This window comes from Amblyomma americanum, chromosome 10 (assembly GCF_052857255.1).
Source record: "Amblyomma americanum isolate KBUSLIRL-KWMA chromosome 10, ASM5285725v1, whole genome shotgun sequence".
Classification (NCBI taxonomy): domain Eukaryota; kingdom Metazoa; phylum Arthropoda; class Arachnida; order Ixodida; family Ixodidae; genus Amblyomma; species Amblyomma americanum.
This window is the reverse complement of record NC_135506.1, coordinates 14,317,696-14,329,609: the sequence shown is the minus strand read 5'-3', so window position 1 is coordinate 14,329,609 and position 11,914 is coordinate 14,317,696.

The following is an 11,914-nucleotide window of genomic DNA, read 5'->3' as shown; positions in this document are numbered from 1 at the left end:
AAATTTAAATTTCTTTTTCCAATTTTTTTTCTTGGGAGAAACATGTTTGCCCCCTACATACACCTCATTACAAAAGTCTTCGGGCTGCATGGCCTGCTGCTGAGGCGTGTAGTGGATGGCTTACGGTAGCCCTCAAGACCAAAATGCCTGTAGGGGTTCCATGAAATGCTCCACTGCATGGTTAAAAAGTGAACCACAAGGCCTGAAGGCATTTAAGGAAGGAATTAATTTACAGCCTAAGTTTCCGCCTCGTTGTGTTGTCCGTGCATTTTGTCCTTTCGTCCGTCCGCGCATAACTGCAGGAAATAAAACACTCTGCTTCGATAGCCGGGCTGTCAATGCTGCGTCTGCCGAAGCTGTGTAGCTCTCAGTTTTTTTTTTTTGAGCTCCATGACTTCAGGCGGGTGGAGAATGAATAACTGTTGCCGTGCCACTTTGTGTGTTGACTGCTTGGGTGACGAGATCTCGCATTTACCGCCGGACCGATATATACCTTTCACTATTCACTGAAATCACGTCAGCTTAGGTGGGATATCTGATGCAGATAATAAACAAGGAGGTAGACAAGAGCGGTGAGGATGTAAAGCAGCAGAAATAGAAAGAAAAATGGAGTGAAGAGAAAAACAAGCTGAAGGATGAGGTAAAAGAACTTTCTACAATTTCAGTTTCGGCCAGATGCTGCTTAGTACTTGAGACAAGAGGCGCTATCGCTTCCTGTCTCAAGGGAACTTTTTCAAGCAGGAATCGGTTAGGTTTACGAAATACAGAGTTTCAGAGAAATGGATTCGTTCCTGGTTTGCAGAGTTGTAATTATGTAACTGTTGTTTATATTGATGATGCTGCTACCATGTCTTCTGGGCTATCTGTTGAGATACTTTGGTACTTCCACATGGGTAACCGATGCCAGCGTGGTGTATTTAATTTAATTTATTTATCACATCATCGAGCATCACCATTTTTGTTTCCCACTGCGGGGAGGGAGGGGGTTTGCAGCATAAACAGTGCAACAAATTTTAAGGTAGAACGGACATGGTAAACAGAAAATGCAATGCAGGATAATTTGAAACCCACAAAAAATGCTAATTATCACAGCAATGAGGCAGGAACATTTTTTAGTCATCGTAGGGGCTGCTTCTGGGGGCAACTTGCTCCACTAATTTATTGTTTTCGGGAAAAATGGCATTTCTGCAAATACGCTCTGCATTTTATTTTTGTTACTTTGATAGTGTGACCATTCTAGCTGAAATGTGGTCTGGTTGAAACGGAATACTTGATTTGAACCTGAATATGTACGTGCGTTTTTGAAGAGTGTCCCATCGTAACGAATTTCTCCGCATATGATTCACTGAAATTGCTGTTGTAATTATTTCATATCAAAACGGAGAGCTTAACAGGGAGCCTAAAATCCCTCTTCACATGCTTAATAAGTGTGATAGTCACCTATAGCCCGTCGAGTGGCTCTCTCGTCATTGTTTCCTTTGCGTTCATATGAAACGGACTTGGGCAGGGCATGTAATGTGAAGTGACGATAACCGCTGGTCCTTAAGTGTAATGGAGTGGATGATTCCAAGAGAAGGTAAGCGTAGCAGAGGACGGCAGAAAGTTAGGTGGGCGGATCAGATTAATAAGTTTGCGGGCGTACGGTGGGCGCAGCTGGCAAAGGACAGGGTTAATGGAGAGACATGGGAGAGGCCTTTGCCCTGCAGTGGGCGTTGTCAGGCTTATGATGATGATATGGTTAAACAAGGCATGACAAAACTTCGGACAATGCCAGTAAGAGCTTTCGTTGAAGTGGGGGAGAGAAAGTGGGTGTGGCAGAGATATACCACTGTCACTTCATCCCTCCTGAAGAGGGTGGAGTTTTTTGTCGCATGTATGTATGTAAGTATGTATGTATGTACGTATGTATGTATGTATGTATGTATGTATGTATGTATGTATGTATGTATGTATGTATGTATGTATGTATGTATGTATGTATGTATGTATGTATGTATGTATGTATGTATGTATGTATGTATGTATGTGTGTGTGTGTGTGTGTGTGTGTGTGTGTGTGTGTGTGTGTGTGTGTGTGTGTGTGTGTGTGTGTGTGTGCGTGCGTGCGTGCGTGCGTGTATGTATGTATGTATGTATGTATGTATGTATGTATGTATGTATGTATGTATGTATGTATGTATGTATGTATGTATGTATGTATGTATGTATGTATGTATGTATGTATGTATGTATGTATGTATGTATGTATGTATGTATGTATGTATGTATGTATGTATGTATGTATGTATGTATGTATGTATGTATGTATGTATGTATGTATGTATGTATGTATGTATGTATGTATGTATGTATGTATGTATGTATGTATGTATGTATGTATGTATGTATGTATGTATGTATGTATGTATGCAGTTGTTCGCTGCAACAGTGCTAATTGCTCTGCGCTTTCTGCCCAGGCTTTCTTCTGAAACCACTGAGCAGTGGTAGACATTCCGGAAGAAACGCTGTGCGCCGGTTATTCGTCGAGACTTGGGACGAGATCATCGAGGAGCTTCCCCCTTTCGTCTGCAGAGGCCACTGCGAAAAAGAGCTTTGGTGGGCCGTGGTATTTTGAAGAAAGAACGGACGTCATTTCGATTTGCGCCTTCTGTTGAATGCTGTGTACTTAACGAATGTCTCAAATTTGGCGTAGATTTCACTTTTAGGGAGTAACTACTTCTTGGAATTACTCCGAGCGCTGCCATACGGCTGTAGAGGAAAGCTTTGCAGCTTGCAGAAAAAGTCATCCTTGTGGTAATCATGCTCAGCCTGTGCTTCAACTGCAAAAAATTTTTAAGAAACCTATGAATTCCCTGTAGCCGTACGGATCTGCGGGGCTGAATGCTAATTCTTCCCTTAAGCGAACTTTATAGAGCCCCCGGATTTGTGCAAACCTAAGTAGCCTCATTAGGCAGTAGGCTGCGTTTTTCAGCATTGCACATTGTCTTTTACGGGGCCTTGACAGGAATTCAAGCACTGAATCCCAGGCATCTGCTGTGGTGTGTTATATTCGCTTAGTGATAATATGCGTATAGCGGTAACATACACAACCCGATTCGCGAATAAAGCCTCACCTGCATTTGCCAGTAGTAGCTCCCACTGGGGTGTCAGTCATGCGACTATAGTGCGTGTATAACGCGCTTTCGTTCGTAACTGTTGCTCGTGGCCGAGCAGCAATCCTCGTCGGCAGGTTCCTTCGAAGAGGAAACCTAGAAGAGAAATGGTCTTAATCGGGAAGTCCTTGGAACGAGGAACCTGAAAGGAAGAACCTTCGGAAGGAGGAACCTGCAAGGAGCAACCAGACTCACTGGGAGGCTTGATTGAAAGAGGAACCTTTGTAACCGGAAGGTTCTTCAAGCGCGAGTAATAGTCAGGTGTATGTCGGTTAACTCGTGGGGGTGTATGTCGGAAAGACGATGGTTGTTTATGTCGACTGCAGCGTCACCCTGAATGCCTGATCTCTGTTAGACCCTAAGCGCTCATCCTTCAATCCATCTAGTCTTGGCTCGTGTAGGCAGGGTGCAATGTTCAAATCATTAAGTGTGATTTATTTGCACGTTAGGGACAGGCAGACAATTTAGGACAGAGATAAATATGTACTGGAAGTAGAAAATCTATGTTAGACAGCCGGGTAATTAAGACAAATGGGGCCGTTCTAAGGGTTCCACCAACTGGGCGCTCAATTTACTTTTATAATACAGGTATTTCTGGAAATACGGCAGGGTCAGAGAAGTTGAAACTCATGGCACCAAAGAATGAACAAGTGGATGAAGGAAGCATCAGCCGCCCGCCGACATTTCGGCAACAGGATTTGCCAAAATGTTGCCCAGACCAAGACAAGTCATCTATAGTGGAAACGTTGGCTAGCGGACTGAAACTTCCCTCTCGGCCCCTGCTCGAGTTATTTATTATATCATACAGTATAAGTTATATCACATTCAAGCGCAGTGCAGATAACTTATGAATCAAATTTCACTGCATATCTAGTTTGGTCGAGCCAGCTTTCACAGTAATTGTAAGGGAGTTTCAAAGTAGTATGGAGCATTATACGCGAAGGCCGTAGAGCGAAACGAGTGCTGTACTTATATTCAGTACGAGAGCTGGGTCGCTCTTTTCGGCGCCGGGTTAATCGGTTGATCCGTCAACTGCAAAACTCTGTCGTGCACAGTTTCCGAGTTGCATTCACCGGTGCGCCTAGCTCGCATTAATGCACGTGGTCTCGCATGCGGATGGGGCCGGCGGAGCGACCCATTTCTTTTTGCGGGTCGAAATATTTAGCTTTACCTCAATGGTCGTTTACAATTAGGAAGAACGCAAAATTTTCTTTCTATTTTCTCTTTTATCTTTCTCAGCAAGAACTGACCCAGTAATCACAGAAGGGAACATCAACGTTATCAGCGCGCGACGATTACGATTTTATGTTGTCATTTCTTACATTATATCTCGGCCGCGGTGTCCGTATTTCGATGCAAGCGAAATGTAAAAAAAGTACCTCATGCTTGTGATGTCAGTGGAAGTTAAAAAATTTTAGAGGGCCTAACTAATCCGAGGTCTTCCACTGCTGCGTCCCTGAAAGGGGCATCTGTCTCTTTGAGACGTTAAACCTCACTATATCTATGCATTTTTCTTCCGCCATTATAAACAGTCGCAGTTTTAAATGCGAAGAGCTGCGGGTATGCCATATCTTAACCGGACATTATAATGGAGCAATGGATGCAAGATAGACGCAGGCAATAATTAAAAAAAAACAGTAGTAGTAACGGGTTTATTAAAATAATAATAAAAAGCGGAACATGATTCATGAATGAAACGAAGGTTGTCTGGCATTATTTTTTCAACTGGCAATGCAACAGCTACGGTAATTAGGTACTTAACTGCGTTGGCTCAGTCCAGTCTTCAATATAATACGGTGCGCAGATTTAGCGGGTTAGTGTATAAAGCCCGGCATCATTTACGCGTTTTGGCTATACGCTTCGCCGCACGAAATCTTTAAAGCCTGGCTGCGAAGTTTGTTGTCCCCCATAGAGCTTCCCGTAAGGGTGGAAACTGCAAAGATGATACAGCAACAGCCGGTTAAATCGAACGGCACCCTCGCAGAGGTGATCGCTCTGGGGCTCCTATAAGCTGCACGTAAGCTAACAAGGACGTTCCCGTACCTTTTTATATGGTACTTTGGGCATCTTAAAACCCTTATGCCTTGCAGGGGGCCTTCTAAATCGGGGTTGCTTTGTAGGCCGCATAACATCCGCTCCCAGGTTAATAAATGAAAAGGAGAAAGCAAGCGAAAAAGGACGCAGTGGAATATATGAGTCTGCATGGTCGCGCTTTGCGACGATCAATTTCAATAAACGTCCCAGCGCTATGTACAGCTTCTGCCGCCTATTTGACGGTCGCTCGCGCTTTGAGGTCATCGATCCTAATCGAATCAGGTTGGCCCCTTTCCGCTGTGCCAGCCTCTCTGGCCGGAACCTAAACCAAGCAGAGGGAAAGCCTGTCGGCAAGCCAGCCACAGCGATTCGCCCAGAGCCGCCGCATTACGTAGCCACCGCATGCATAGACACATGAATTATTCGACGCCAAGCGGTTCTTCCTGTAGTTGTCCCTGATTTTTCTGCTATTTCATATTTCGCTTCGCAGATCGTCTGTGCATTTGAGTCAGGTTCACTTTGTCTATCTTCATATTTTCCGCGCCAGCCGACGCTCCATGTTGGCGCTCGGGAAATTCATGCAGCCGAAATTGTTATGCACGGGCGTGTGTTATATATATATAAAAGGGGACTCTGCTGGGTCCATCGGCAGGTCTCGAATTTACGGCGGGAGACAGCGAGAAAGGGCGAGATGGGCATAAATATGAGGCTGGGGCCTCGTCGGCCTGTCTGTTGTCGCCTTGCCTTTCAGATCGAGTGGGTACTATATTGAGCACTGACTTCACGGGGCGGGCTGCACTGATACCGGTGGAACCTCACTCCTGGAGCGACTTCAACTGCGCGAGAAATTTATGCCCCATTTGGTTCGGTTTATTGGGTTTAACGTCCCAAAGCGACTCACGATATGCGAGGCGCCGTAGTGGAAAGCTGCGAATAATGTGGGCCACCTGTGGTTCTTTAACATACACTGACATTGCACAGTACGCGGGCCTCTGGCATTTCGCCTCCATCGAAATTCGACCACCAAAGCCGGGATCGAACCCGCGTCTTTCGGGTCAGTAGCCGCGCGCATTGACCACTGAGCCACCGTTACGGCTTTTCTGCTCCATTTGTATAGAATATATCGATAACACATTACTATTTATAAAGATGCATGCGCACACGTGAACGAACACGTAATGTTGCGACCTGAAAGACAGAATGATAAGTAGAGCTTGGAATACCCTGAAGCACGTTAAATCTTCCCCGCTGTCATTATAATAGCCATAATAGCCTAGAAGCGAACTGCGTACGTCTTAATGAAAACACTTCTTTCATACTGGTAAATTTAATGTCATTCGAATCGAACGAATTACGATGCATCTAATTTTATTCGGTTTCTTTCGTTGCTAGAGAGTAAAAAATAATGTCATACGCAAATCATAGTAATGATGACCAAAGAAAAGAATTGTACAAAAAAAATTTAATAGATAGGTGCACATAAATGGTGTTTGACATGGTTGTGTGGTAGTTTTTAAGCGGACAGAAAAATCTCTGTGCGATATTATAAGAGTCAAATGTTATTTCCGGCTATTCTGCAGCACTTTAGCCATCAAAAGCATAGCGAAATATAAAGTCAATCACAAATATCATAAAAGTAAACAAACAATATTGCTGACACGGCGGCAGAGCACGGATAAGCGCGGAGCGTCGAATCGCCACGCTGAGGCCGATAGTAATAGCTATCCATGGCAGGATGCCGTTCAAATAGTTTCATGCCAAAATCAACACTGCTTTTTTTAAACTCAAAAAATGAAACTGTTAACTCATATGGTGCTCACATTATTTATTCGTGTTCCTCGTTTCTGCGGCTTACGTAATGTAAAGAGTATACTCACTCCTTTCAAGGCTGAATTCGAATGAATTCCCCATAGTCATTCGATAGCGAATGTCACGCGAACCTAATGGCATCAGATATTAGTGTGTACAGCAGTTGATTAATGTATATTAGATGCTATTGTCATTCGAATGGAATGGCAATAAATCTTACAGTGTGGCAGGGGTGCAAAGCGTTGCGCTGATGATAATAATAATAATAACGATTGGTTTCTGGGGAAAGGAAATGGCGCAGTATCTGTCTCATATATCGTTGGACACCTGAACCGCGCCGTAAGGGAAGGGATAAAGGAGGGAGTGAAAGAAGAAAGAGGTGCCGTAGTGGAGGGCTCCGGAATAATTTCGACCACCTGGGGATCTTTAACGTGCACTGACATCGCACAGCACACGGGTGCCTTAGCGTTCTGCCTCCATAATGCTAAGGCGCCCGTGTGCTGTGCGATGTCAGTGCATGTTAAAGATCCCCAGTTGGCGGAAATTATTCCGGAGCCCTCCACTACGGCACTTCTCTCTTCCTTTCTTCTTCTGGCGCTTTCTTTCCTTCTTTCCTTTCTTCTTCTGGTGCCAGTTCAGGCGCTTCAGGTTTCGATGGATAGGATAGGATAACTTTATTGAGCTCTAGCGCAAGTGCTTTTATGCGGTTCAGATAATAATAATAATAATAATTGTTATTATTATTATCTGAACCGCATAAAAGCACTTGCGCTAGAGCTCAATAAAGTTATCCTATGCTATCCATCGAAACCTGAAGCCGGTTGCCCCTATTCCAGGGCTCCGCTGGATGCTGCCGTCAGCTGACCTCGCCGTATGTTATACCGGTGTGGTCATCGCGGCAGTCGCTGGAGAACATACCCTCCCATTGCTCTGCACTTGGGTTTGGCATAATTGGAACGACGTCGACTTTTGGCATACCTATGTTATGTCATATAGTGTAGGTTTTTCATGGCACCACGGACATTTGTGTTCGTAAAGTGTGGGGTGGATTTTACTTTGTGTGTTTAGGTTTGTATATGACCCCGTTTGTAGTTGTCTCTATGTGATAGCCTCTTCTTTGTTTAGGGATTTGTGCGGTGGGGGTACCGCATCCTGCTTCCTTTGTAGTTTCGATGGCAAATGCCACGGCTAGCAACACCATTTCCTTCCGTTGTTATTTTTATATTTTATCTTTAATTCTTTATCAATACATAGCCACTAACGACAACAACTTTCTCCCACGGATCAGATGCGCGGCTTGCCGCTGTGATTGGCTGATTGGTCAAGACTTTATTGGTAGCAGTTAAATTATGGAGGATGGTGAACCCTTGAGCCCCTGTCTGCGGTCTTCGAGGACCAGGCCAGTGCCGCCGCTTGAATGGCAGGGCTGGAGCTGCGCATCAGTGCCTGCCACTGCTCTATGGATATTACTGTGTGGGGCCGATATTTGAGGATATGCCTACAGGATGTGGGTTTGGTTAGCGGGGTTCTTTTCCAAAGCTTACATGCATTGTTCTAGCGGTCGGGTAGATATGGGCGTGTAGAGTGTTGGTCTGCAGGCGGCGCCGGACATGCTCCAGGGCCTTGGACAGCGTCTCGTGTCCCGCCGTGTACGTGGGGCGGGCCAGTTGGTAGGCACGTATTACCTCCTGGTAGTTCGTGAGCGTAATCTTGTGGGTGCCCTATGATTCTAAGAATGCCCTCCTGCCTCTGCCCGGTAGGCTAATTCGATGGCAGTGTTATGGGTGGAAGTGTTGCTGGGCAGGAGGGAGTGAGCCGGAGACCATATGAAGTGCTGGGCGGAATTGAAGCGTGCGTGGCGAAGAAAGCGTGTGTGGCGACCTATGAACTCGCAAGGAGTCATGTACAAGGATTACTGTCGGATCGACCCATCGATCGCCTGTAAATGTTTTCTTCTTTTTTTGTCTGCTTGGCTGACATATTTTTAAAGCCGAGCTGCTAACGGCATACTATTCTGCGCCGTACCCTAAGCGCGAGTGGAATGCCCGCGCACGAGAGGGCACGAGGCGCGCGGTCAAAGATAGAGAGAAGCCTTTTAATGAAAAAGCAGAGAATTTAGCCAGCGTTCAAAAATCGCTAGCATCGCGGTTAGTCGCGCGTCCGATACCTGCGCGAAAGTAGTAGCAGTAAGTAGCTTTATTGAAATAATAATACCACTTACTACTGCTACTTTCGCGCAGGTGTCAGACGCGCGACTGACTGCCTTGACCAGTCGCAGTTCATATATTTCTGCCGCAAATGGCGCTCCCTGCTAAGAGAAGCTGGGAGCATCGCAGCTGGTACTTACAGATATCCCTGGATGGCGCCACGCGTCGCAGGAGTAACGCTGCTTCGCCTGGGCTCCTGAACTTAGTTCTAGGCATGCCAGTGGGTGGCGAAGCGGAAACTTGCATCAGAGATTGAGGTTTGGAGGAAAGATTGGTGTTCTAGGAAATGAAAGGTGCAGTAACTGCAATTATTCCGGAGCCCTACACTACGGCACCTCTTTCCTCATTTCTTCTCTCACTCCCTCCTTTATCCCTTCCCTTACGGCGCGGTTCAGGTGTCAGCCGATATGTGAGACAGACACTGCGCCATTTCCTTTCCCCAAAAAGCAACTTTCATTTTTCTTTTCATTTAACTGCCTTACTTCTCTGTGGACACCTGAACCGCTCCTTGAGGAATGTGGGAGTGAAAGAAGAAAGAGGCATCATCAGCCTGACTACGCCCACTGCAGGGCAAACGCCTCTATGTCTCTCCATTTAATACTGTCCTTTGCCAGCTGCACCCAGCCAATGCCTGCAAACTTCGTAATCTAATCTGCCCACCTATCTTTCTGCCGCCCCCTGCTAGGCTTGCCTTCTCTTGGAGTCCACACCGTTACCCTTAAGAACCAGCGGTTATCCTGCCTTCGCATTACATGCCCTGTCCAAGCCCATTTCATCTTGGAGCAGCGAAGACAGTACAGAGTAAAAGACGACGACGAGGGGAATACGACGGAGAAATGAGTCGACAACAACAACAACAACAACAACAACAACAACGACGACGACGACGACGACGACGACGACGACGACGACGACGACGACGACGACGACGACGACGACAACAACAACAACAACAACAACAACAACAACAGAGTCGGGCGCTCTCAAATAGCCTTTTCATCTGAATTCCATCCTTTTTCCTGCAATGAGCAGGGCTCTCCGTAGGTGCTGCCTTCGGGTAGTGTCGCTGAAGCCCACTGGTCCCAAGACTCGTTGCTAGGGGACTCCCTTTTTAGTGTGTATTTATTTATTCACTTCTTCGACCACCAGGCGCGCAGTGGCAGTGCAGAGTGTCTGTCGTGTCTGGCGTCAGTATCGCGCGAACACAGGCCACTGCTTGGAGCCGCTTCGAGCCTCCAGGGACGCCAGCATGGAGACTGTCGTAGCAATGACATTCGTGGTAGACTCTAGCGCAACCACGGCTGTAGAAACATCAGGCGCCGGCAGGCTCCCGAAGAGGTGGCGCGTCGCGGACTGCCCTGCTCGTTGACTCGCCTTTTCTGGGAAGGCGCTCTCGTGGTTGCCGGGTTGTACTCTCTTGTACAAACGCGACAGAAGCACAAAAATGTTGTGCAAGCTTCGTTTCTTAATAACACTTAGTGTTAAGCTTTTAATTTATAATGCATTAATTCTATAAAACCTTTCCTACTGTCACCTGGCGTGGGGCACGACAACATGGTCAAACAGTGATAGGTTGCAGAAAATTGAAAAAAAAGTCGTTCGTATTATTGCTAATGCCCCATTTAATTCTCATACTCAACCGCTTTTCACATGACTGAAAATAACGCCCGCCAGGGACCTCTACAATTTATAGTTAAATAAACACTATAGAAGAAAATGGAAAACTTAGGACATATTCTTTGGTGACCTAGCTGACTTACAGCCGAAATCTAATCATTACTCAACACGTAACAATGACATCTGGTACTTGCCATCCTTTTGCACAAACTACGGCTGTCAATTGCTCCGGTATATTATTCTAAACCCGCTCAATTCGCACTGGCAGTCTTGAGCGCCTGATGATGCAGTTTAGAGTGTTGCGAACGTTCTGCAATTTTTTTTTGTACTTTGTTGTACTTATTTTTTTTTCAATTCTTGTGTTTCATGCATTTTTAATCTTTTGTTCATCGTTATCAATTTTCTGCCGTCCCGACCTGTTATGACTTACAAGGGAATCTGTAGCTACGGCCAATAGTTCTTTTGTTGTTGACACCCCGTCCGTGTACTGTTTCTGCCGATTTATCAGTATGTAGAGGTGTACCCCTCTGTTAAGCCAGTCATAGGCTTTTTGGGTACACTTCTAACGTCCTCGATGCTGAAATAAAGGTATTTATTATTATTTATCATTACTATTATTACTTCGCAGGCGCGGAGACCTCCCGGGCGCTGACCACAAGGGTGTTTCTTAGTAGGTGGCGTTACCCCGTGCCCTTCCTGGCGTCGGCTAGCTGGATAATTGAAGCTTTCGGGCACCAAGGCAAACGTGGTTGAAAGAAGGGTCATAACAATGTACTGTATAGTCCCGTCGCACCCACAGCTGGCACATGCAGGATTCTCAGCCATACCGATAACAATGGAGTAGTGGCCCGTGAATGCCTCACCAAGCCGCAGTCGGTACAATAGGACTATAGAATATTCAATGAATGAATGCCCTGTGTTTAATCCCGAAAGACATACGCTGCTCTGGGCTCAAGACTGCCTCGGTCCTTTGTCCTCTGTCGTAGCGAAAAATCCTCAGACCGTGACGACAGCAATCGACGGCCCTCAAGGCTTACAAAGCACTGTTTGGATAGCGCCAGGCCAAATGCCTTTATAGTTAACATCTCTGGCTTCC